This window comes from Ambystoma mexicanum, chromosome 1q, assembly GCF_040938575.1.
Source record: "Ambystoma mexicanum isolate Mex_15411 chromosome 1q, UKY_AmexF1_1, whole genome shotgun sequence".
NCBI classification, from domain to species: domain Eukaryota; kingdom Metazoa; phylum Chordata; class Amphibia; order Caudata; family Ambystomatidae; genus Ambystoma; species Ambystoma mexicanum.
The window spans coordinates 1,360,794,968-1,360,820,101 of record NC_090922.1 but is presented as its reverse complement, the minus strand read 5'-3'; the positions used below and the strand labels follow the sequence as shown (position 1 = coordinate 1,360,820,101).

The following is a 25,134-nucleotide window of genomic DNA, read 5'->3' as shown; positions in this document are numbered from 1 at the left end:
AAACTTCGATTTTTCGGTCAAAAGAGCCTCAAGCTCCACCGTTTCTTCATCCGATCATCGGAGACCTGTGTCGGATTCGTCTACGCCCCTCAAGGGTGAAGATTTCGTCGAGCCACGCTTTTGGAGGACTCCAGAAGTTTCTCAGGCCCATCTCGGACATGGCCCGGGAGAAGGGAAGCTCGACACCCGGAAAGCTGTTCAGGGTCTGCCCTGGATGCCAGCTTCAGAATGTCTTTAAGGAGGACGAACACTCCTTTTGTCTGTACTGCCTACATGAGGACAAGACGCACGTGGAGAAGGACTGTGCGTTTTGCGGCAATATGTCGGAGCGGACCATGAAGGACCGCCATCAACGTCTCGCCAACTGGCTGGAAGGGAAGAGCCCGTCCGGCGAGAAGAAGAAGAAGAAATCCGAGCGGTCTTCTAAGACCTTTGAGGACGCCCCGGCGACGGGTTTCCAACACAAGGCCAAGCACCGCGAGTCCGCTGGCACCGGGAGCGCCGAACGGTCGGGCTCTACGGGCGCCAGGCAGGGCGCATCCTCCCCGGCACCATCAACCACGAGCCAACGCTCTGGTTCGGGTAAGAGGAAGGCCGAGCACCCGGCGAAGCTCCTGGAGAGGCCCCGGTCGAGCTCGAAGGCCCCATCGGAGGGAGAGCGAGGCAGTGACCCTCCCCCCAAGGAGAAGGCGGTGAGCGCACCTAAGGTGGTGAAAGCCTTAATCCATCCGGCCAAGGCCTCTATTGAGACAGTCACGGCGGCCCTGGCTCAGCCTGTGGAGGCTACACCAGTGGTGGCGACCTCGGGGCTCAGAGTCTCCCTGCCACCGCGGAGGGAGTCCTCTTTTATGCCCATCGACAGGACCCCCGTGAAACCTCCGACGGAGAAGAAAAAGGGGGGGCAGGAGGTCGTCGTGGATTCGGCCTCAACCTCTGAGGAAGAGCTGATCGAAGTCTTAAGCCACAACGTTGGCGTGGAAGAAGACCAGCCCGTCGGGAGGGACCCCAACGTGGGAGACGACGATAACGTCGAGGGTGCCGACGGGGCCCCTGACCGCCCGTCGGAATCCCCTCAACCAGTGCCGCAAGACAACTCGGCGGCCATTTTGTTGGCTATACAGTCCTTATGCTCGGAGATAAGGACGAGACTGCCGTTACCACCAGCGGAGGAACCGCTCCTGACGGGGGACCCGGAACCAGGCCCTTCTGGGAGCCCTCCCCCTTAGAGAAGAAGGATTCATCCTCCACCTCCTTTTCCGCCATCGCGCCCTGTTCAGCCCTCCTCCCCGTCCACGACTCGTGGGGATGATACGGGGACTGACACGGCCGCGACGGGTACGGACGACGAGGTTTACGACGAGGATCTGCCGTCGTCACCTCCCACCCGGGCTTCCCCGCCCGACGAGATTGGATCGTTTCACTCCATGATCGACAGGGCATCCAAGCTTTTCCAGCTCTGCCCGGAAGAGAAGAAGAAGGAAGGTTTCCTTTATCAACGGCGCGAGGCCAAGAGGAAGACGGTCCTCTCCGTACCTCTACTGGATGATATTTGGGATGAGGGCCTCGCCCTCCTCAAGAACCCATCCACGACGCCGGCTAGAAGGGATCGGTACGGGAAGAAAGCAGGGGGGGCGCGGCCTCTACGTCGACTTCCCCACCGGACGGTGAGGGAAAGAAATTGGATACGATGGGACGCAGGGTCATCTCGTCTGCAGCGACGACGATTAAGGCGGCCAACGCCTTGGCTGTCGTAGCCCGCTACGACAGGGAGTTGTGGTACAAACTGGCCCCCCTGCTGGACTTCCTACCGGACGACAAGAGGGCGGATGCCCTAGAGATCTTGCAGGAAGGAGAGGTGGCGTTGGACCACGCCATTACGATTGCGACGGACATCGCTGACACTGGATTTCGCCAGTTGGGCAACGGCGTGTGCCTTAGGCGGCGTGCATGGCTCAAGGCTACTGACTTCCGTCAGGACGTGCAGACCAGAGTCTTGGACATGCCGTTCGACGGAAACAACCTGTTTGGGAAAACAGTGGACGATTCCCTTCAAGCCATCAAGGCAGACACGGAGACGGCCCGGGCTCTTGGGGTTCTCCAGCAATGGCGGCCGTCCTTTCGGAGCGGCGGAGGCAAACAGGGTGCCTCCAAAGGTTCTGGCGGCGGATTTTCCACCTACCGTCAAGCGGCCCGTTCATCGTCGCTGGAAGCTTACAGGGGACGAGGCAAGTCAGGCGGACCCCGCCGTCGTCGCCAAGGAGGTCAAGGCGGCAAAGCCTCGTCGAAGCAGGATTGAACCAGCCGTGGGGTCGGGGCCCCACCGAAGCACCCCGGTGGGAGGCCGGCTGGCGAGCTTCGTCAGCGTGTGGGAGTCCTTCTCCACCGACCGTTGGGTGCTGGACGCCCTAGCCCAGGGTCACGCGCTCGAGTTTCTAAAGAGGTGCCCGCGCGTCCCCCCTCTGGCCAGGAAAGAACATCACGTCCCTCAACTTCTCTTGGAGGTAAAGGCGATGCTCAGGAAGGGCGCCATCGAGCTCGTCCCAAAGAGGCTTCGGGGCTCCGGAGTTTACTCAAGATACTTCCTCGTGAAGAAGAAGACGGGAGGATGGCGTCCCATCCTGGACCTACGACGATTGAACAAATTCATCAAGGCACAGAAGTTCCGGATGGTCACCCTCCAACACGCCCTGGGTCAGCTGGAGGAGGGCGATTTCCTGTCGTCGTTGGATTTGGAGGATGCCTACTTCCATATTCCCATCCTAAAGGGACACCGAAAGTTTCTCAGGTTCGTGGTCCAAGGGCGTCACTATCAGTTCAGAGCCCTTCCCTTCGGACTGAGGTCGGCACCCGGGGTGTTCACCAAGTGCCTCGCACCGGTGGCGGCGCAGCTGCGCTGAGAGGGGTTCCACGTCTACCCCTACCTGGACGACTGGCTCATCCGAGCGAAGACGAAGGAGCTCGCCGTGGAGCACACGGCAAGGACCGTCCAACTTCTCACGGACCTGGGATTCTCCATAAACTACGCCAAGTCCCACCTGGTGCCCGCGCAAGACGCACTGTTTCTGGGAGCGAAGCTCGACACAGTGTCGCTTCTGGCCTATCCGTCGGAGGAAAGGACGAGGGCCATTTTGGGCAAGGTGCAGCGGATGCTGGTTGCGGACGCGGCCAGAGTGAGGTCCATCAAGTCCCTCCTCGGAATGATGTCTTCTTGCATTTACCTCATCCCCCTGTGCAGGCTCCGGATGCGCCCGTTGCAGGAGTTCCTGGACGCGCTCTGGATCCAGACGACGGGCAGCTTCGAGGAGAGGATCACACTCGACGAGAGTTTCCGACGAGCGATCCGGTGGTGGGGCACCCGCGCGCATCTGACGGCGGGCATGGACTTCCAGACCCCCAGCCACCAGGAGACAGTGACCACGGATGCCTCCTTGGAAGGGTGGGGAGCGCACACCGAAAATCTGCATGCGAGAGGCCTTTGGCTCCCGACGGAGAAGTCCCTCCATATCAACGTCCTGGAGCTCCGTGCAGTGTTTTGGGCCCTCAGGTCCTTCCTTCCGTCCCTCAAGGGCAAGGTGGTGAGGATCTTCACCGACAACACCACCACCATGTTCTACATCAGGAAACAGGGCGGAACCAGGTCCCCAGCCCTGTCCAGGGAGGCGCAGGGTCTGTGGCATTGGGCCGTAGCCCAAGGGATGTTTCTGGTGCCGTTTCATCTGGCAGGGATAAAAAACACCATCGCCGACTCACTAAGCAGGGAGCTGCGCTCGTGCCACGAGTGGGAACTACGACAGGATCTAGTGGACCGCCTCTTCCGACGGTGGGGCACACCCCAGATCGATCTGTTCGCGACGGCGACGAACTCCAAGTGCCGGAGGTTCGCCAGCAGGTTTCCCCAGCCGAGGAGCATGGGCGATGCTTTCTCGTTCCCCTGGGAGGGCCTGTTTCTATACGCGTTCCCTCCATTGCCATTGCTGATCCAGCTCATCAACCAGCTCAAGAGGTCACGGTGCAGGATGATCCTCGTCGCACCTGCGTGGCCGAGGCAGATATGGTTCCCAGACCTTCTGGACTTGTCAGCGTCCCCGTCAATCAAGCTGCCAGTGGACGCGGATCTTCTCTCCAGGGAAGGAGGCGCCATCCTCCATCACGACCCGAAGTCGCTGAACTTGCAGGCCTGGCTCCTGCAGTGTTAGAGTTTGGAGGATACGACATACCGGCCGACTGCAGAGAGGTTCTTGCAAAGGCCAGGGCGTCCTCAACTCTTAAATGCTATGGACACAAATGGAAGAGGTTCTCTGTCTGGTGCCACGCACAGAAGATTAACCCTCTACGGATTATGGCTCCCCAAGTACTGCCGTACCTACTGACGCTGGCCAAGGCTGGACCGGCGCACGCGTCCATCAAGATTCATCTTGTTGCGATCTCCCGATACACCAGAACCACGGGGCGGACGTCTTTGTGGTCTCATCGTCTGGTGAAAGAGTTCATGAAGGGACTGTTGAGATCGTTCCCGCCGGTGAAGGCTCCGGCCCCGGCGTGGGAGCTCAACGTGGTGCTGACCAAGCTCATGGGACCTCCGTTCGAGCCTCTGCACTCGGCTCTGTTGAAGTTCTTGTTGTGGAAAACAGCGTTTCTTGTGGCCATCACCTCCGCACGACGGGTGGGAGAGATCCAGGCCCTTTCCTGCAAGGCCCCGTACTTGACTTTTCACGACACAAGGGTAGTGCTCAGGACGCACCCCTCCTTCATGCCCAAGGTGCCGTCGGACTTCCACCTCAACGAACCCTTGGTGTTGCCTGTTTTCTCCCCGTCGCCTTCTGAAAGGACTTGCTGGATGTGGCTAAAGCGCTGAAGTTCTACATGGACCGCACAAAGTGTTTTCGGAAGACGTCACAACTCTTTGTGAACTTTGGACCTGTCAATCAGGGGAAGGCTCTCTCGAAGGCTTCCATTTCCAGATGGCTCTCCGGCTGTATCATGTACTGTCATCGGTTGGCAAACCGACCGCTGCCTGGCCGTCCGAGAGCCCATTCCACCAGAGCGATATATATATATATATATTTCTGCAATTCCAAACTCGTACATGCACACATACACAAACTATGTGCAAAAAGCCTCAGCTAAATCCGTTATACGAGACAAAAGTTATTAGCAGTTCATTTTTATATATCCACGCACTGCATAAACCCATTAAAAATAATTATGGAGGACAGTAAACAGAAAATGCCTTACCTCCATACTGCACGTGGAGTGGTACAGATGCCTCCAGACATCTGTACCATTTCACATGCCGTTTATAGCGCAATGCAGAGTTAAGTCATTTTCTCATTTCCAGCAATAAGGTGGCGATGTTAACTCACAGTTTCCCTTCACCCTCGAGAAATTGAACAGTGACAAAGATAGGCGATACTGTATCATTATAACTAATATTCGAGGACAAATGATAACTATTACAACAGTATAGGCACCACATACCATATCAAGATCAGGAGAGGTTTTTGTTTTAATTCCTCAATACCACAAACGAGCATTCAAGAGGTGAAGTCATTTGCTCTAGGGACTTTTCCCTCGTTAGGAATCCAGACAAGGACAGGTCCGACAATAGTGGTACTAATGTCCTAATATGCGAAAGTCTTTTCCTATGGGAAACCCCCATTGGAAAACGGCCCCAAGTGTAGAAACTACATGATATGGGGTTTGTAGATGCTACTCATATTGGTCACATAGTCATAATACACCGCACTGACTTTGTTCTACGCCCTCCCCATCCCACTACACATCTGCGACAGATGGACCTTGGGGTGATAGCTTTATGTGAGGATGCCTCTTTGCTTGTTTCAATGGATTATGGAGGAAATGAAAAAGGTACATTGCCCGTGGAGATGAAGGCCCCTATGTTAGTCCTCTAAGCAGCTTTTAAGATTATATTGGGATAGCAATGATACTATGGACGTATCTATGAAAATAAAATGCTATGCCTAAAGGTGGTGGTAAGGGGCAAACTCACCCTGTTAGCAACATTATCTAAGCAATCTGAGTGGATTAACATAATTGCAGCTCTGATGGGAGATAGCAACCATGATGTTACATCATAAGCAAGATGACTCTGCACAAACATATAGGAGAATGGTGACTTCAGAGGCCAACTTAATATGTTTACCGTGAACACAGAGGGCTAAAATGGACTCTAAAGCTCCTATAAATCCTGTGGTGACAATGGCTACACATAGGCCTGTGATGCAGATCTCTGCAGAGAGTCACAAAATGGTTGCTCAACCTACGCGGTCGGAGGCACCCATTTTGTAGGGTACCTCCAAATCAACAGTTTTAACAACCTTGTCAGGAAGACCTGGGATGGGGGCTGGGCCGCTCTTTTCATTGCCCAGCCTGGATAGCAGAAATCCATTTCGGCCGGCAGTCGACTGACGCTCGAGTCATCATTCCTTCCTTCCAAAGATTGTTTCAGAGTTTCATTTTAACCAATCAATTTCCTTGCCGGTCTTCTTTCCAAACCCGGCTTCAGATGCTGAAAGAGTCCTCCAGAACCTAGACTTTAGGAGGGCACTGAAGTTTTGTCTACAAAGAACAGGCTACTTCTGAGGCTCTTCTCAACTCTTTTTAGCTTTTGGAATCCTTCACTTTTATAGCAGCCCTGCAATGGAATGCCCTGCCACCTCCCCTAAGAGCGGAAACCTCCCACCTAGACTTCTGCAAAGCCATCAAGACAATTCTATTAGCCTAATTCTGGACTGTAGGGATACAATGTATGTACTATGATTGCCCGTACTATATGCATGTAATGTTTCGACAAATGTCCGACACCTGCCTCATGTAACTAAGTTAATTACCTGTAACAGCGTGATTCCCTTGGGCTGTGTGCGCGTTTTATTAATTAAAAAAATAAAATAAAATGAATTCCATCTCGTGTTAGATGCTTCATGTATTTCAGAAGCTTATACGGTGCCAGGCCTGCAAGCTCCAAAGGGCATCCACGCACATCTGGCGCAAGGGAAAGCAACGGCTGTTGCTTTTCAGAAATATGTTCCGTCTGAGACCTTTGCAGAATAGCTAGATGGGGATCACCTGCGGCTTTCTGTAAGCACTATTGCCTTGATCTCTGTTCCCAGGTTGATGCCCAGTTTGGCCAGGCAGTGCTCAAAAACCTTTTTCTTTGAACGATTTCCATCCGCTGGTTTCATAGTTTAATGCTTGGGAATCTCCCAAAAATATGGAGGAAGGGCGACGGGACGTAGGAGTATAACAAAGTTACTCACTGTATTGACTACCTTACTCCTAGTCCATAGTTCCCTTTCCTCCATACGCTTGGGGCTCAGGAAGGCGGTGGTACAGCCACACGAAGTGGCCCCGCGTAAAAAGAAAAGAAGGACAATAATATTTTTGATTCTTCAAAAAGCGCTCAGTTCCTGTCCCGCAGGACGGAATGTCCCAAAGGTTTGGAGGAAAGGGGACTATGGACTAGGAGTACGCTAGTCACTACGGTGAGTAACTTTGTTATTTTAATTAGGTGTAACTTAAAAGATCTACAGTGTATATTGTCAACCACTGCTATGCCAGAACTGATACATGTGTGCAAACTGGGAAGAAAAAATTGTTCTCTCACCTACCGAAGAGACTTGGGGAGATATATGGCGGTGAGTTGCTGAACTTATTACGTGTCGAATTCACTGAAGTCCCATATACAATGATTTACAGATGGCACGATACTCCAGTTAGGCTTCAAGCAATCGACTTCAGGCCAGGCACCAGCTGGAGAGGCTGCTTAAAACATGATGCTTTGCACATATTTGGTGGGCATTTCCTTATCTTAAGGATGTGCGGCTTGAGGTGCAGCCACTGATTGTGAAAATATTAGGGTACTCAATACCTTATGATCCAGGGCTGCTCCTTTTGGGGGCTAGTGAACATCTGCAAGATATTTTTCATATCCATCAGCCTGTATTATTATATACCTTTCTATTAGTGGTCCAATTGTTTATAGCCACTCATTGCATTGCCACCCAGATATTGGTATGTTGTTGGCGAATGGTTGGCAAATTCTTGGTACAAAAAGAAATAAACGGTGCACTTGTCATCTTCTACAAAGCATGGGTCATATTTCTCAACTTTGTCCCACTACAAAAACTCAATTTTTGAGAAAGTACTTGGAATATGATATAGGTATCTGGCCCTTTAATGTCACGAAAAATATCTGGCATATGATGTAAGAACCTGGCATTTGATGAGAATACCTGATATGCAATGTCATTGTGTGCCTTTTCACATTGATACCCACCATACCACGTGGTCATCGTGACTACGTCTTCAAGCTCTCCAGAATGCTGCTGCTCGCCTTGCCCTGGGAGCCCCCAGCCTTGCTCACTCTTGTGAACTTCTACACCAACTTCATTGGCTTCCCATCAGAAGCCTAATTAAGTTCAAGGTCCTTTGTATGGTTCATCGGATAAATACACAATGTAGGGCCTGAATTCCTGCAGTCACGGATTCTGCCGTATACTCCTAATCGATCACTGCGCTCAGCTAATAAACTCTTGCTACATGTTCCCAGATTTCTTCGTGCCAGAGCTAGAGGCAGATCCTTTTCGGTTCTTGACCCTACTCTTTGGAACACTCTGCGTTTAGATCTTCGCAAGCTCCATGGGTTCTTCCCGTTCTGAAAGGCTCTAAAGATCCTTCTGTTTTAGTTCAACGACCTGCCTCCCCTACCCCCATCCCACCTGCCCCTCCAGCACCTTGATACCTCACGGTCTTTGCACGCTTTATAAATAACATATAACATTGTATGGCAATACATGGACTATGATACGAGTACATGGCAGTTCATGGCAATATCTGCCATGTGATAAATGTCTAGAATGTGATGGTAATGCATTATAGAGTGCGTGCACTTGGCCATTTGGTGGAAATACCTGGCAAATAATAAACGTCTATGGTCCTTGATTGCAATAGCTATCTTATGAGTATTTCATGGGAATGCTTGTCTTATGAGGTGTGATTCGGGCATTTGATGGCACTACGTGCTTATGGTGTCAGTACCTGATCTTTAGCAGGAATGCCTAGTGTGAGTAGTTGGCATTTCATGACAATGCATGGCATGTGCCACGAGTACCTAGGCGTTCGATGGAAAGCACAACACATACAAACAATTTCACCATACAAAAACTATTGGTTTTGCCCTTGCTTGCTTATACATTCAGAAAACACATTGGCCGACAGAAGTGTAGAAATACTTTAAACTATTTTACGGGAAAAATTATTTTAAAAGTTCGTCTCATTTGTTGAGACGTTAAACGAACAAACACAAATGCACCCGGCACAAACCCCGTGTCTATGGAGCATATTTTTGCAGGGCCTGCTCTCGGAGACATCCCACCACTGATGGGCGCAATGTAAATAGTTCTACCACAGGTCCCAGCATACACAGTGGTGTAGGCTAAACAGCCAGGAGTTAAAGAAGGCAAAACTCTTGCATGTGCGTCCACTTGCCAGCTCTGCAGATCGAAATGCTATCTTTAATTGAATAAAAACCACATCCCTCTGCTTAGCAAAGCCAAGCACTGGAGAAGGAGGGGCGTCCTGGTGACATGGAGTCATCTGGGCACCGTAGCCAGCATCCTTGAGTGTATGTACATCTTTCTGCAGGCGAGTCACATTCATTTAGTGAGTGTAGCAGCATTCTAAGGCAACAGGGATTCTTGCCAGAGGTTGCTGTTAACCTCCAGTGCACAGTGAAACCCCTGAGAAATCTCCTGAATTGGAATTGGAGAGAAACACGGCCATATCAAGTGTTGTGGATAGTCAGGCATGAGAAACACTATGACAAATGCCATGTTATTGGATGCCGCCTGCTAGCGCCCCTGCGGCTGGCACATTTTGCTGCAAGTAAATGGGCGTGTACAAGTGATGCATACTATTCAGAATTCTATATAAGGAGGTTTTATGTCTTACAAGTGATAATGCATAAGGATTATTAGTGATTTAGATACAATTAATAAAACACATTTCGTATGATACACATTTTCCAAAGGAGACATTTTTGTGCCATCCAGACATGTATGTGTTTTGCTCAAGGGACATCCTTGTGTCCTTGCCGAAGGTATTCTGCTGCTGGAACCCTCATGAGTTGTCAAATGGCATATTGATGTGGCTGTCAGTTCATCCAGTGGAAAGTAATATAAGATGTTATATTCTTATGGGACTAACGATGACTGGGGTGACACACATGTTACCTACCATACTTTACATTGCGTAATGTCCAGGCAAGTGTTAAGTGTGCCTGGCCAATAGAAGAGAGAGATAAGCCCTGTGTCGGAATGGTGGCCTATGGCATTAGAGATGGTGGGCGGGGACCATAATCTTTGCATGGAGAGGGTCTGATCACATACAGCGTGCGCGTGAGTTCAGGTCTAGGTACTTAGGAACATCAAAACTCAACCGTAGCAGCTTCAAAAAAAGGCTTATTTTATTTATTTATTTTATCGTTAATTTCTAACGTTCTTAATACCAGCGAGTGGTTTCTAAGCGCAGGTTGGGATTCGAACCTATGTTGCGCCGCATCGTCTTGCTTCCAAGACAAACGCGTTGCCTTACAACTTTCTCAGTTCTTTGGTCAATGGGAGATAGGTTCGGTTGGAACAAAGTGAGTCAAATGCCGTTAAAAAATATTTTTCTTCGTTGGCACACTTTTTGCCCACATCTTTTCACCCACCGCCCATCAGATACCCTTGGGGCTAAATAGTTCATTAGCATGAGGGGACATGAGGAAGGGTGACACTATTTTTTATTTGTGATCCCCTTTATCCAGAGCCTAAGGAGGAGGCATTGGTGTTAACAGAAGATACTTCTGATGCTGCCGGATTGGACTGGTCTGGGCGAAAAGGAAGGTTTGCTAGTGTAATTGCAAGGATGGGAGAAGTGTTATGGGGAAGCAATGGAAAAGGATAGATGTAAACATTAAAGGGCACTGAATGAAGGAAGGGACTAAAGAAAGGAAGTGAATGTTCATTTATGACCCAGAGGAAGAACTAAAGTAAATAACAGGGCTTGATAGGCGAGGCAGATGAACGTAAAATTAAATGTGTTATGGGAACACAAGGGCACAAGGGAATGTTAATGCCAGAAAGGACAGATGAATGAATACAGGGTTTACTGTGATTATACTGAAGACATTTTATTCGAGTTGAAGACAGCTTTTTGGCAGACATGGAGCTTCCTGATCTAGATGGAATACATCTTTTTATGAGGTCTGCAAGGTACTCCCAAGCCTTGCCGTAAAGAGACTTGCAGATGAGACAGACGTGAGCCTGGTCGTTTATTTGAGGGGGAGATAATGAAGGCCTTGCAAGTCTCTTTTGATCTGATCACCATAATCTGTTCCGAGGATCAACCTGACAGCTTTATTTTGCAGCAGTTGCCAGAAGCGGATCAGGTGTTTGGGGGGCGGTGGGGGCATGGTATTAGCTGTTGCAGTAGTCAAGTGTAGCGTTCACTTTATGGTGCGTGTTTAGAAGCAGCTGGATTAGCTAGAGCATGAGCAGGTGCAAGTGGCAAGCTTTGGATAGTTGACGGACCTGCCTGCTGAATGTTTTCCATCAAGAAATATAATCAGATGTTTTGCTTCAGGCACTGGAAGGGAAGGTCCCGAGAAGGATGCCACACCAAGGGAAGCAACAAGCCCAAGCAATTGGATTTGTATTTATTTAAATGTATAAGGCGCTTTTGCCAAATCACCGAACATACCATATACTAGCAGTACAAACAATGAAAGCATTGGATAACATTTCAACCAAAAGCAAGGGAATTAGGACATAGTAGAGAGGAGAGGGACTTAAAGGGTAGTGCGAAAGAGAGATTAGCAATGACTCGAATGTGTAAGTATAAGGCATTACAAAACTTGGGAGCAAGCAGACCAAAAGAATGGAAACAGGACTGAGCCAAAAGAGCCCCAGGGAATGACAGAAGGAACTGAGTTTGAGAGTGGGGAGGGATCTAGGTAGACACTAAGGAACAGAGATAACCCGGTGCAAGCGCATGGAGACATTTAAAAGTGAACCAAAAGAAACAGAATTGAATATGAACTTCGAAGGATGGCCAACGAAGAGAAAGAAGGGCAGAAGAGGTAGAGGAGCGAAGAGGAATAGAGCAAAGAGTGCGAACAGCCGTGTTGAAGATTGAGCGCAAAGTGGCCAGATGGGAAGCGGGAAGACCAAGAAGAAGACAGGAGCAATAATCAAGACGAGAGAAAACAGGGGAAGCGATTAGCAGTTTAGTGGTATGAAAATTGAGGACTAAGCCAGTTTTTCTAATATTAAAAAGATGAAAATGGCAAGATCATGCAATATTGGAGATACGAAAAGTGAAAGAGAGAGAAGAGAACGCCTAGGTTGCGGGCAGAAAAGAGAAAGGAAGACCAACAGGTGGAAAACTGGTGGAAGGGGGAGAAATGGCGGGGGGACAGTAGAGGCAGAAAAAAAAGAATGCCAGTCTTAGAGACGTTAAGATAGAGAAAGCAAGAGTGCATCCATGCTTGGATGGCAAGTAAACAAACAGAGGTAGCACGGTGCAGGGAATGAGAAAACACGCAGAAGGAAATAGTTGTCTGCATAAATTTGCCGACAGCCCAAAAGAAAAAAACAATAGCAGAGAGGGGAGCAGTGTATAAAGAAAAAAGAAGGGGACTTAAGACTTGTTCATGGAGTCCTCGAGGGACTCCATGAACAAGAGGAAAAGTAGGGATTAGATCTATCCCACGAAACAGATAGAGTGATCAGAGAGATAAGACCTAAACCAAGACAGAGCGGCGCCAGAAAAACCAAGTGAATGTAGAGTTGAAAGTAATGTGCAGTGATCCACAATGTCAAAGGCCACCCAGAGATCAAGAATAATATGAATAGACGATTGGCAGTCCCGGATGTATGCCAGGCATTTTGGGGTGAAATATTATGAGCAGGCCTGGTTTTGCCGCTTCACAACAAACTGATTGTTGTCTGCATACAGCTGGAACAGGGTATTGGAGGAGTTCAGCATTTCCGCAAGGGGCTTCATATAATAGTTACAGAGCAGTTGTGGAAGGGCCGGGACTTGAGGGACACCAGTGGCCAAAGTGAAAAGATTAGAGTAGAAAGAGACAAGTTTAATGCAAGAAACTATATTATAGAAAAGAGGAGGTGCGTTTGAGAGCTGACCCATGAATACCTACCAAATGCTGCAGTCTGTACAGAAAGGTGTAATGGTTGATGTTGTCGAAAGCTGCAGACTGATCAAACAAGAAGAGTAAAGTCGAGTTAGTGCTGCACATCAGGTGGACATCTAATTGGAATTTGGAGGAGTTGTTCTTTTTTGACATATCCGAGGCCCTGTTTTATTACAATTCTTTCGAGGACCTTTCCCACAAGGGATTATTAGAAATTGGCTGGAAAGTGGGCAGGTTTTTTGGGGTTGCTGTGGACCTTTTCAAGTGCAGTACTACAGCAGTTTTCTTGAGGTCTTTGGGAAGTTCACCATGAGGATTGAGAGGGCAGTTTGAGTGTGGTCACAGAGGATGCCATGGTAATAATAGTCTTTTGGATGGTGATTGTTTGGCCGGGTAGCCTTGGAGAGTGAAGGCATTCATGTTGGTTACAGTCTTGATCAGGTCTTCTGGAGTGATTGTCTGGAAGGACATGAAGAAACTGGTGCAGAAAGGAATAGGCTTTCATACTGTTTGGCACAAACACAAATCAGTCTTGTTGGTCTGAGCCCCATAGATAGATTTGCGTTTCATTGTCATAAGAGTAATAGTGGAATTGATGATTTCATAGTAGTTTAATAAGGAGTGGGACTTGACATAAATCTTGAAAACTAGGGAGGGGAGGGAAGATCCTGAGGTAGTTCCAAGTATTAGATTAAGACAAAAGGCACCAAAAAGACAGCATATAAGACTGAATGGGAAATTTGGTTGATATTTCGGCGAAACAAAAATTTCGAATGGCCGAAAAATGTGTCTAAGTCCCCCATTCGGTGGCCTTACAGTGAACAAGGGGAGAGGGTGATGCGGGAGTGTGTACCACACCCTTGTTCACTATTATTCGGTGGGTGCAGCAGTGTCCTCTGCAAGCGTTCGCATGAAGTTTTAAAAGAAAAAGGACCCTGCAGTGCCTGTTCGCGATCACAGAAGTGAATGGGAACCGACATCGCATGGACACCGCGAGTCGCAGGCACACAGCGGCGCTTCACCGGCACACAGCGGAATGTGCCACCAACGGCTAAGTAAGGGGATGGGTGGGATCGGGTTAACCGAAATAGCTGCAGGAGGAAATGCAGAATGTTATTTTCAAACAAATAACGTTCAGTCATTTCTTCCTCAGTCATTTTGGATAGGGAAAATTAACCCAAATGTTTGTAGTTCCACAGCAGCCATAAAGTGGGATGATAATTGGTTGGATCTTTGGGATCCTTTGATTAGGATGTGTGTGGCCATGGAGTGTTTGCATGCTCTGGATACTTTTTAATGAACACAGTGATTGTTTTACACTACACGGCATGTTAGAGAAATGGCAACAATGGCTGCAAGGCCAGGGTCACCCGAGTGAGTCCTTGCCTGCTCTGCTCCACTTCAGTGGGAGGCTATCAGTGGTGAGCACTTCTGAGAATGAGAAGCTATTTACTGTTTGCTCGGAGTTGGATTCTTTACGAGTCTTGGTTTTGGGGTTGGATGATGCTTTACATAATGGTGAAATGAATAAACAAATTTAAACCATGTCTTTGGTTGTTTATGGTATTTTTTTTTAACCAAAGAAGGTATCTTTTTGGGCACTGAAGATTTTTTAAGGTGCTCTGTTCTGGTGTGTTTAAGCTGCAGATGTGCATGGGGAACTTTGGCTTTCTAGCAGGCTTTTGCAGTATTTCCTAGAACCAGGAGTTTTTGTGGGGATGTATTTTCCCCGTCTGAAGGAGCGTGCGAGATTACACAGTGTGAGTGAGCTATGCTGCTTGACAGGAGGAGGAGTAGGGAGTCTGTGTTGGAATCCATATTGACTCGAGCTACATTGTCTTCTAGGGTATCCTTAAATTGTCAGACTGCATTTTTTTGCTGAGTCTGATCCAAGCATGCCATCTCTGGCTCCTAAGGGTTCTGGGTGCTCTTGGTAGCTTAGTGGGGAATATAGTAGAATCCTATGGCTAGGCCAGGTGGCAGGATGTGACGCGGATGTGCCTACCTTCCAGAACATGTTGGAGGACAGTGTCCAAGCATTATTCTCGTCATTGGAAGGGTCTGAGCGGATGGCGCTGTACCAAGCTGAAAATTAAAATTGTGTACGACTAGCAGGTGTTTAGAGGAAAGGGAGATGTGTTCCCGTTTTTGAAGGGCTGGGGAATTAGGGCAGGGGGGGCAGTAGCGGGTGAGGATTTTGAGGTGTGGTATGTCATCTCTGCTGCAAGGCCGGCCTGCTCTGAGCTGGTGATGGGTGGTATTTGTAGAGGGCAAACATGTAGCGATTTCCTGTGCGTGATTGCACTCCTTCTCTTCATTCAATGGTTCAGTCGGCAGCGTTGCAGAGGGGAGCAGGGCATGAGAGAATTGAGGGAAATCACATGTATGTGGCAGAGTGGAAAGACAGAAAAGGGAATGCATGAAAGCAAGCAGGTTACATAGATTAGAACATGTATGACAGAGGGAGAGGAAGGAGCAGTTCTGCACGAGTAGGAGGAGAAGGAAATAAAGGAGGCGGGAGAGCAGGGCCCCCCCACTGCACTCCCAGTACCCGCAGTGTGTCATGTATCAGAATGGAGCATGGTTGCGGCACTCCAGGGCTGGCCTGTGCAATCTCCCTGAAAGATTTAAGCCACCAAGCAGCGTCCGAAGATACCCCATATGCACTGAAATGGAGCACGCGCTTCACCCATCACCTCTGCCCCAGAAATACTTACTATTCATTCTAGTTGTGTGTGTGTGTCTCTCTCTCTATTTGTGTCCGTATGATCTGCAGTGCGTGTATACTGTATGGGTTATGTAAAAGACTACAAAGCCGTATCTAATGAGGTCATTTAAATAAAAGTGGCTGGCAAGAACGCAACGTCTCTCCGTGATGTCACTTCCTGTGACGTTCTTGCACATGTTCTATGCTAATAAGATCTACACAATGTTTATGTAACTGTTTGCCACACCGTTTAGTGTGAAATTCTGATGGCACTAACAATTGGGGCACCTGGGTTAAGTCTGGCCCTCTGTCTGTTGCTATTATCACGTGATGCGCAGAGACCCGCTTGGTGTTTTTGGTTGAGGCGGGAGCAGCCTCGTCATACACGCTGCCCCTTCAAACTAAGGGGCCTAATGGAAAGCTGCATCGTCTACCCCCACCCCATGCCGCACCTCCTTCCCCCCTTCCAGCGGAAGATGGCGGACAAATAGGGAGAACGTGGGGGGGGTGAGGTAGACTAGAAAGAGTAAGCAAGCATGAACGTGCCGCTGCTGGCAAGCCAGCCTAATTTATGCAAATGGTTTACATTAATATATTAAGATTATTCTTGAGAGCCCGGTCGTCTTGTGTCTTTTGTACGTTCTCAGGAAAAGGGAAGAGGTCCCCTTTTGCTTCACAATGCGAGCAGCTCATTAGTTGTTGACGTTGTAAACAAGCCAGTAATGTCTTCCTGCTGCTGCGATTGTCCGCAAAGCCCCCCTGTAATGCACATCATTACACATGCATCATGTTTTTAATGGGAACGCGCTGAGGGCGGCGCCTTTTATAAATAGAAAGAGAAAGAGCCACACTATCCCCAATAATGCTGATCAAAATATTTCAGATACATTGTGATTTTTATAGTGCTTTGACGCCGAGCTTCTCCACACATTCAGTCAACCTCTGACATACCCATTTACAGTGCAGTTTGGTCGAGGAATCCTAAATCAGTACATTATATGTAAAATATATGTTTGCTCTGTTTCAGAAGCGCTTCCTAGTGTATCTCATTTTGCTAAGCCAACTCCTTGTAGGTGCTTCCAATAGCTCTCAAGTGTGCCCATGGCAAGCGTGAGTAGGCCACCCAGCCCTGGTTTTATTCTTTGCAGTATGGAACAGATTTTACTTTTTTCCATTTTAAATTCAGGACGCAAGCTCCAAGAATGCACAGAGAAGACTAGCGCTGAGTAGTCGTCTCCAGCCTAGCACAGGAAAACATGAGGACTGTGGTTTTGAAACTAGCCATTCATTCTGGTTGAAAGGTCTCCATTCTGAACTTCTCTCCCAAATACCTCCCTGCTCCTGTGTACCATCTGTGGGGGTCTTAAGCCCGCTGCTTTGCTGCTGTCATTTAAATGGCCTTTGCCAGCGCAACCAAGTGGCCTCGTGTCCTGTATGATCCTGTCATGCAATGCTTGACATGATCATGTGATCATGCATGGTAGGGGAAAATTGGCGGCTTTGAGATACGTGTGGCTAAACTGTGCCTTGGTCTTCCACAGTCCACTTTGTACCCATGCCCACGCCTTGGGGCACTGGGTGTACCTGCTGTTCTGCAATCTTTAAACAGTAATTACGAAGTCCTCCTCTTACAACTGCCTGCTCTTGAGTGCATCCATTGGGTACACTTACGCAGGCCTTACAGAGACCTGAGTGTACATATCTCCTTACTTTGGCGCATGGAGTGTTCGGCTCCTCCAGGCATTGCATCGTCCTCCATACATAAATGTTCTTTGGGGCATCCTGTGTAACCTTCTTTCACAGCGATTCCCACATTCTCGTTGTACGCGTTCACTTGTCGCAGCTTCGGTGCCCTGTCTTGCGCGATCATTACAAAGTCATCTCAGTACACGTATCCACATTTTGGGAAATGAGCCTCTTTTTAACGTCATCTTTTCTTACTCTCTCTTCTAACCAGATCTCTCACACCCTTCTCTGTCCCACATCATCTACTCTCACAACCTCTGCTGACATTCCTCTCTCTGAAGCCTCCTCTTTCTTTTACTCCTCACTCACCCTACACCCACTCACAGCGGGGCCAACCCCATCCCCCTTAGGGCTTTAAGACATCATGCAACTACTACATATACCTAATAATAACAGGGACGAATGGTGTATATTTGGAAACACAAGATCACATTTATTAGAGTCATACAACATTTTGAGGCGGTCGAAACCCTAAGGAAAAGTCACATCTCCTTAGACTTCTAAAGTAGCCCATTTGGTTTGTTGGGCTTGTCATTATCTTATAGTTCTCAGAGACTTATAGTTCCCGGGGATAAAGGACTTAGTGCCCATCATCCGAATTTGGCTCGAGTGCGGCCAAGGGGAAACAGCCCACGGCCGAAAGGGCAGCGTCAAACTCCTCCCTAGCTAGGACCGCCCCGTAACTCCGCCTATGACAGAAAAGTTAGCACCCAACTCATGAAAAACATGCTTGATGAACTTACACCCTTCGAAGTTCGCTGAAAAGAAGAAGTAATCAACAACATTGTTCATTACATATAAATGATCGAATCCTTTTAACAAGCAACAACCTCCTTAATTAAATATGAAAAAACCAATACCTATAACCTACTCGGTAACTTGCAGCTCCGTGCTCATACTATCCTGCCTAAATGGGGAGGGAGGGACTTCAGACGGGGCGGGGGGCTGCAAAAAGAGAATTAGCAAACCAGCCCCATGCCTTATAACTACTCCCCAGCGCCCAGCCGGATGTGGCTGGGCCCGGAGATGCCCCTTCCTCCGAGGGAGGAGGCGAGATGTAGGTAATCCGGGGGAAAAAGGGGAGGGCCGAAGGGCAGCCCACTATGCAGGCTGTCCCTCTAGCGCCCACTGTGGGTGCTGGACAGCCCCTCACTGTACACTTTCACCCTCTGTCTCCCACATCTGCCTTTCGCGACATCGCCTCAAATGCGCATCTCTCACACACCTTCTCACATACTCCACCATTCCCCACCCTGCTCATTATATACACAAACCTTTAACCCCTGACGTGTCTAAAGAAGTATTGGTGATCTATGGTGATGCTGAGACAGAGTGGAAAGCATAGCTGGCAAGAGAATTAAAGGTACAGCAGCTTCAGAATATTATGTATACAAGCATATAACTACTTCATCAGATGAATAGCCCGCTCCAAACATACTTCTGTAATGCAACGCATAACGCATTAGATTTAAGTATCTGAAGAGATAAAAAGCTATATTTAAATTACCGCTGGAAGACAAAGGGGTAGAGTGCATTGTTTTGTGGGTTCTATTGTTAGATGCATATTCTGTCTCAATAAACCTTTAGGCTAACATAGATGGACTGCATTGCAATGGCGGTTGAGTAAATAATTGGAGTGAAATAGTCCCGGTTACTATGCAGGATAATTAATCGGACCCTTATTTATGGAAGGATCTCAAACGTTTCTGCTGTGGTTGTTACAAGAACATTTTTATTTGCATTTTATTTGCATTGTCACAAGGTTTAGAAACACGATTAATTATACTGCAAGGTCACCTGGACTTTTTCACTAAAATTTCCCCATTAAGAGGTATTGGGTTTGTCTCTTCCAATCTGTGACCTTGCAACAACAGACCAACCCCAAGAGAACTATACACAGAGCCTTCCACAGGAGTGTTCATTACCTAGAAACCAGTTTTCACTCTAATTAAATAATTGGTTTATTATTTATGGGAGTACTGACCGCTTGATCAGCTATTACCCTTCAACACACAAGTCAGCGAGAAGTGATGCCAAACATACAAAATACAAATGACAAATGCAACAAGCATGCCTTATGCAAGACACCATTGATACATTTATTCACATAACATCACATTGCTGGAAACTCCACCTCTGGAGGGGTGCGGTGGGGTGGAGGGATGAGCAGTAGGAACGATGTGGGTGTGGTTGGAGCTAGGGATGAATTCGTGGAAGGCAAGTGATACACTTGTAAAAAGTGCAAAAAGAATAAGCCTTAAAGAAGCTTGAAACATGCACAAATCATACCATAAACCAACCTCAAAACATATAAATTGTTGTATTGTTGCTATATTTTCCGCATTCCTGAATGGAATCCAATTACCAGTATGCAAAATAACGTGCGGCTAAACAGGTTTCCTTTATCAAGGCTGAAAGAAACATAGTGAAATAATGCATGATAGCATCTTGAAGTCATAGTTTCACATAACATGTGGCATTACGCACATCTTCATATTCTAATCATCCAACATTCACACCTCTTATGGGACGTGTCACAAACGTCTCACCTCCCCATCCCCCACCCGCTACTGTGCCTGCAGGAATCCTATGTTAAACTCACCTTCATTGCCTTAAATGAAAAAGAAAAGAAACAACAGTGCTCTTCTGGGCTTGCAATGTAGCCTCTGAACGTTGAGAAGACCAAACCACTGCAGGTGCAGTATTGGTTGACAGCTCGGGCACGGGCTATTGGTTTCCCCTTGTTCGGATCCAGCAAAATGCGGCTCATTTCCTGCACTGATGACACGAAAATAACAGAAACATTTTTTTACAATCCTTAACGAACTTTGATTGCAGCCCATACGTCCCACCACCACATCTGGATATTTTAATCTAAATAATCTTTGCATGAGTGTCTCACACCATCAGAAGCCTACAATGCTCTGCTGCACCCATTGAGGGTGATCCAGAGCTCTCAATGCCCTGATCCCATCAGCCTGGGACAGGATTAAACCAGCAAACATGTAGCTCTGATAGGCCTACCGTCCAACCATTGACCCAATTGGCCTACCAACACTACATATTTGCTGTTTAATCCTAGCTGCAGTGCAGCGAAGACCGTGCGGTTTGCTTTGCTTTAGGGTTGTGGTTGTGTTTGTTAGAGCTTGAGAGGTGTATGCAGAAGGGTGAGATTGTTTGTGGGTTGGTTAGTGGCCTCAATATCTAGATGCGATACTTGCTAGTTTTCAAATTCTTTCTAGAAGTGGCGCGTGACTCTCTCCACATTTCCATCCAGATGCAGCACTGGCCAATATCCACAAACCTGTCCCGATGCGACGCAAGCCAACAATCACAATCCTGTCGAGATGCGACGCAAGCGAATATGCACAGCTCTAACAGAAAGTGGCATTGACTAATATTTACAGTTCTATTTGGAGTGGCTAGTAAAGTTAGGGTGCAGTTCTCCTAGATGTGAGAGATGGCTAGGCAATATAGTCGACAGCTTAGAGGGTATATATGGGATTAACAGTTGCCAAAAAGAGAGTGGTACATTTAGGCTAAAGGGTGGTGGGGAAGATAAGATATAAGTGAGGTGGGCCAGTTTAGTTTAGTGGGACGTAGTGCTTGCTGTGTCGCCCTGTCTGCACCACACCTACTTTGTCTTTCACTGCTGGTTGACTGCTGCCTGCTTCTGGCTTCTCCTGCGGACACAGACAGACACCATCTGGAGCTGCTTTTTCTGGAGCTGTGCTTTGCCTCGGGGTCCTTAGCCGAGGGCTGCCCTGCGTGGTTTCTTTAAAGGTGTTGCAAGCACAAATCAGGGTGCAGGGCGGGCTGGGAAATGCGAGGGACGGGGGAGCAGGAAGAATTCACCGGGAACAGGAGAAAACTAGTACAGAAAGCTCTTTAACAATTTTGAAATAGGCCAAATTAAATATTTTGCACAGATGGGACAACAGGCCCAATGGGGATCTGCACTTACAAATGGTAAATATGGAATAACTGACATGAGTAGGACACATGTGCGTGCGACTGCGCTCTGTGCAACACTCATGCTATACATATTCTCTGTGAAGCACCTTGCTGCCCCCCAATGGTACCTCAGAGTCATCCCTACAATAAGACCAAAAACGCAAACAGCAGGTGTGCTCTCGGTAAACCGGTAAACAGCCCTACCTTCTGCATGCGGACCGCTTTTGTCGCATCCGTGTGAGGCTCTTTTTCTCATGCAAGCCGCTATCCAACACAGTGTATGTTATGTTATAGATGAGTTTTATTAAGTGCGACAATCACCCAAACCGGTCTCTCGGCGCTGTTCAGTGTTAAATGAAGACCATAAAAGACCATAATCATGCAAATACTGTGAACAATATTATAGATTTAAAAGATGGATTTGGAACCTTGTTCTAAATGACAGTACGTTAGATTCCCCCCGTAAATCGACGGATAAGGTGTTGCAAAGTCTGATGGCCTGCGCCGCCAGGAATGAGCCCCCGCCGCCCACTCTCCCTTTCCGTGTTCTGTCGGGAAGGTTAGTCTTCTGTCCAATGTCGCGGTGAACACTTCTCTGGGTGAGGCATTCGTGGTGCGCCAGGCTCTGGGCATCTGGAAACGCATCCGGCACTAAGTGAATTTACGTCCATTTTGTTAGGTTGAAAGAAGGGTCAGCGTTATTGTTCGTGCTGTTTGCTCCTTTTGTGCGTCGCTTGGCAGGACCAGTGATAGGGATGCTTGCGGGCTTCGGGATATAAGCAGCGTTACCAAGCGGCTGCGCCTGGAAGCAAGCGGACATCTTTAGCTGAGACCATCGGATTCCCACCTCGAAATAGTGCACTAAAGCAACCCTTCTGGCGCTCAAAGGTCTGCTTCAGTTAAAGCGGGCAGCATCGCAAGTCAAAAATCAGCTGAAACAATGCATGTTTTCTGCCTTTATTAATAACTTTTGAAGTTTTGTTGTTGCTCAACTTTGGTTTTCTTCCTATTCCGAATGTTAGTCAATAAGTGCTATATTATTATGACGGGAAAAGCAGAGTCATCATTGATTCAATCTTTTTTTTACTGTCAACCTGAAGGCCCTTGCAATTTGTTCTCCCACAGACGAGGAACTTGCGGCATTCGTCGTGTCTAGCTATTGAAAATGGACAGAGCTGCCACCTTTGTGCTCTACCAGTGCAGAGGCCTGGTTGGAGTTTGTATTGGAATCACACCTGGGCCAATCTGACCTAAGTCTGTGAAGGCGAAAAGGTTAATAAATGTAAGGGATGAGCAGAAGTGGGGACTAGAAGGTGCATTCAATTTTGTGTTGGAGGGGTGACTTTTGGCATTTCAGGGAAATGGGGCCACTGCTTGCTTCAGCTTGGATGTGGGGGTTCGAGGAAGAGGTGTTGCTGAAGGATTGTGGGACAGCGAGACAGCGTGTGGTCAGTGCTTTACTTTACACGTGTGGGCTCTAGTGTTAGCTCATGGGCTCAAGAGGTGCTCAAGGACTCCATCCAAGTATTGAAGCAGCGTTACATTTGTATACATTTTCCCGAAACAACGACTATGCCTTATGCTGCCAGTCACGGCTGAGTCAAGTTTTGATTGAGGCAGAAAGTGGATTGGGTATAGGGAGATGCGAAAAGGGGCAGCTGTGCACGAAGAGTCCAAGCATGAGCGCGCCAAAACACATTTGGCGACAACCCACTGATTAGAGGATAATAAATAGAAAGAACAGAGTGTATATAAATAACAGACCTCTGTGCCACGATTCACAGCTTATTGAAAGATAATAGTTTGATATCAGAGCCTGTCACAGTCCTAGTTTTGTGCGCTGCCCTCTGCCGCTTAGTGGCATAACTGGAAACTGCTTCTTGAAGCCACACAAAACAAGTGGAACGGAGGATGATGTATCCAGGGTGAGGTATAGGGCCCGATTCGTGGAATTTTTGCACTGTTCAAAGTGACTTTGCACTGCCGACACAAACCCTGATTCATGGAACTGTGCAAACTGGATTTCTGCAGTTCAACGTAATTTTGCACTGCAAAAATGACTTTGCACTGTTCCATGAGTCGGAGGTGTCGGCAGTGCAAAGTCCCTTTTCAGCAGTGCAGAGTCACATTGAACCATGCAAAATATTCCATGAATCGGGCCCTTACTGTCCTATAGCAATCACCCCTGTGTGAGGGGGCTGCACATAGCTGGTAGCGGGCCGCCAGCCCGAGCCTAGTCAAGGTGGTGAGCCTTAGCCAGACATGTACGCAGCCCGCCGAAGAGGTCATACCTATTCGCAACCCGAGTTTGCCCGGGGAGCAAATAGTTTTGAAATGGGCTCCGCACATATTGCGCAAGCCAAATTTCCCATAAAATAACTAAGATGGCCGTCGCCATAAGAAATGGTGGCCGTGGATGGGAGGAGCGCCGGAGCAGGAGCACAACGTTCTGGTTCATCAGTTAAGCAGGGAGGGATGGGGGTAGGGGAAGGGAGCGGATCTCTTTGGGAGTGGGGGATGTGTGGAGGTAAACAGGGTGATGCTACCAGTTGCCTCCCCACAATCAAGATGGCGCCACTCGGAATGAGCTCCGGGTGGCTGAAAGATGCGACTGTGTGTTCTCGCCCACATTTCCAGCCACCTGATTGGTTGAGTGCCCATCCCTGGGTGAGCCCAGCGCTCCTGGCCCCTTGCAGCTCTGTACTTTGGACTCCATCTGCCCGATCCAAAGATGTGGGGGGAGTGTCCCTGCTCATTAGACCGCCCTGAGCATCAGAAGGACAAAGGCCCCAATTTCACCTTAGTGCTTTCTAGTATGCTGGCTACAAAAGCGATGACACTCCTCATCCTGTGGCACCCCCTGCTTCAGGGCAAACCCGATTGCATAACACGTTCTGTCGCGCAGTCTCTGCTTGTAACTCAGACCCATCGGAAAAAACATAGGGAAAAGGTAGCCTCATCTGCGCTTTCAGGTGCCTTTCTAGCCCCGAAAAGCTTCCACAGCGCTATGGCATCACACACTGCTATCCAAGGCCTCCTGCTTCCAATATAACACAGGGGGCTTGGCCGCCCCTTTAAATGCTTACCCCGTCACTATCCTCACACAGAAGATTGTGGAGGGGATGGAGTGCAGGTTACTGACAAGTCTCACTCAGTTAAGGCTATCTCACAAACTGCAAGAGGTTGATGGGACTGCCGCTCTCCTGGCCTCCCCGTACTGCTGACTATTCTGTTCTATTGGGCCCGTGGAGAGAGCAATAGAAATTGCGGTCTTAACGAGCATTCTTTGATTACACACGCGTGGACGTGCTAGAGGAATCGTTGTGTGGAACACGATGAGAGAAAGTGAAACAGTGAGCAAAAGACATGGCGAGGGAACTGAAACAAGGATGGAGAAAGAACACAAGTTCATTGCAGTTGCCGCCTACTGGCGAGAGAGGCATAGGCCATATTAGAATGCTTTTTGTAGTGCCCCAAATCACCACTGTAGTGGTTTCACAGCTCCGAAGCCTGT

At 48.4% G+C, this 25,134-nt stretch overlaps 1 protein-coding gene across 5 annotated transcripts in view; it reads left to right on the top strand.

Moving 5' to 3' along the window:
* The window catches only part of ELAVL4 (ELAV like RNA binding protein 4), a 261,656-nt gene that overhangs the window by 97,725 nt on the left and 138,797 nt on the right, over window positions 1-25,134 (top strand). The gene's annotated exons all lie outside the window — the stretch shown is intronic.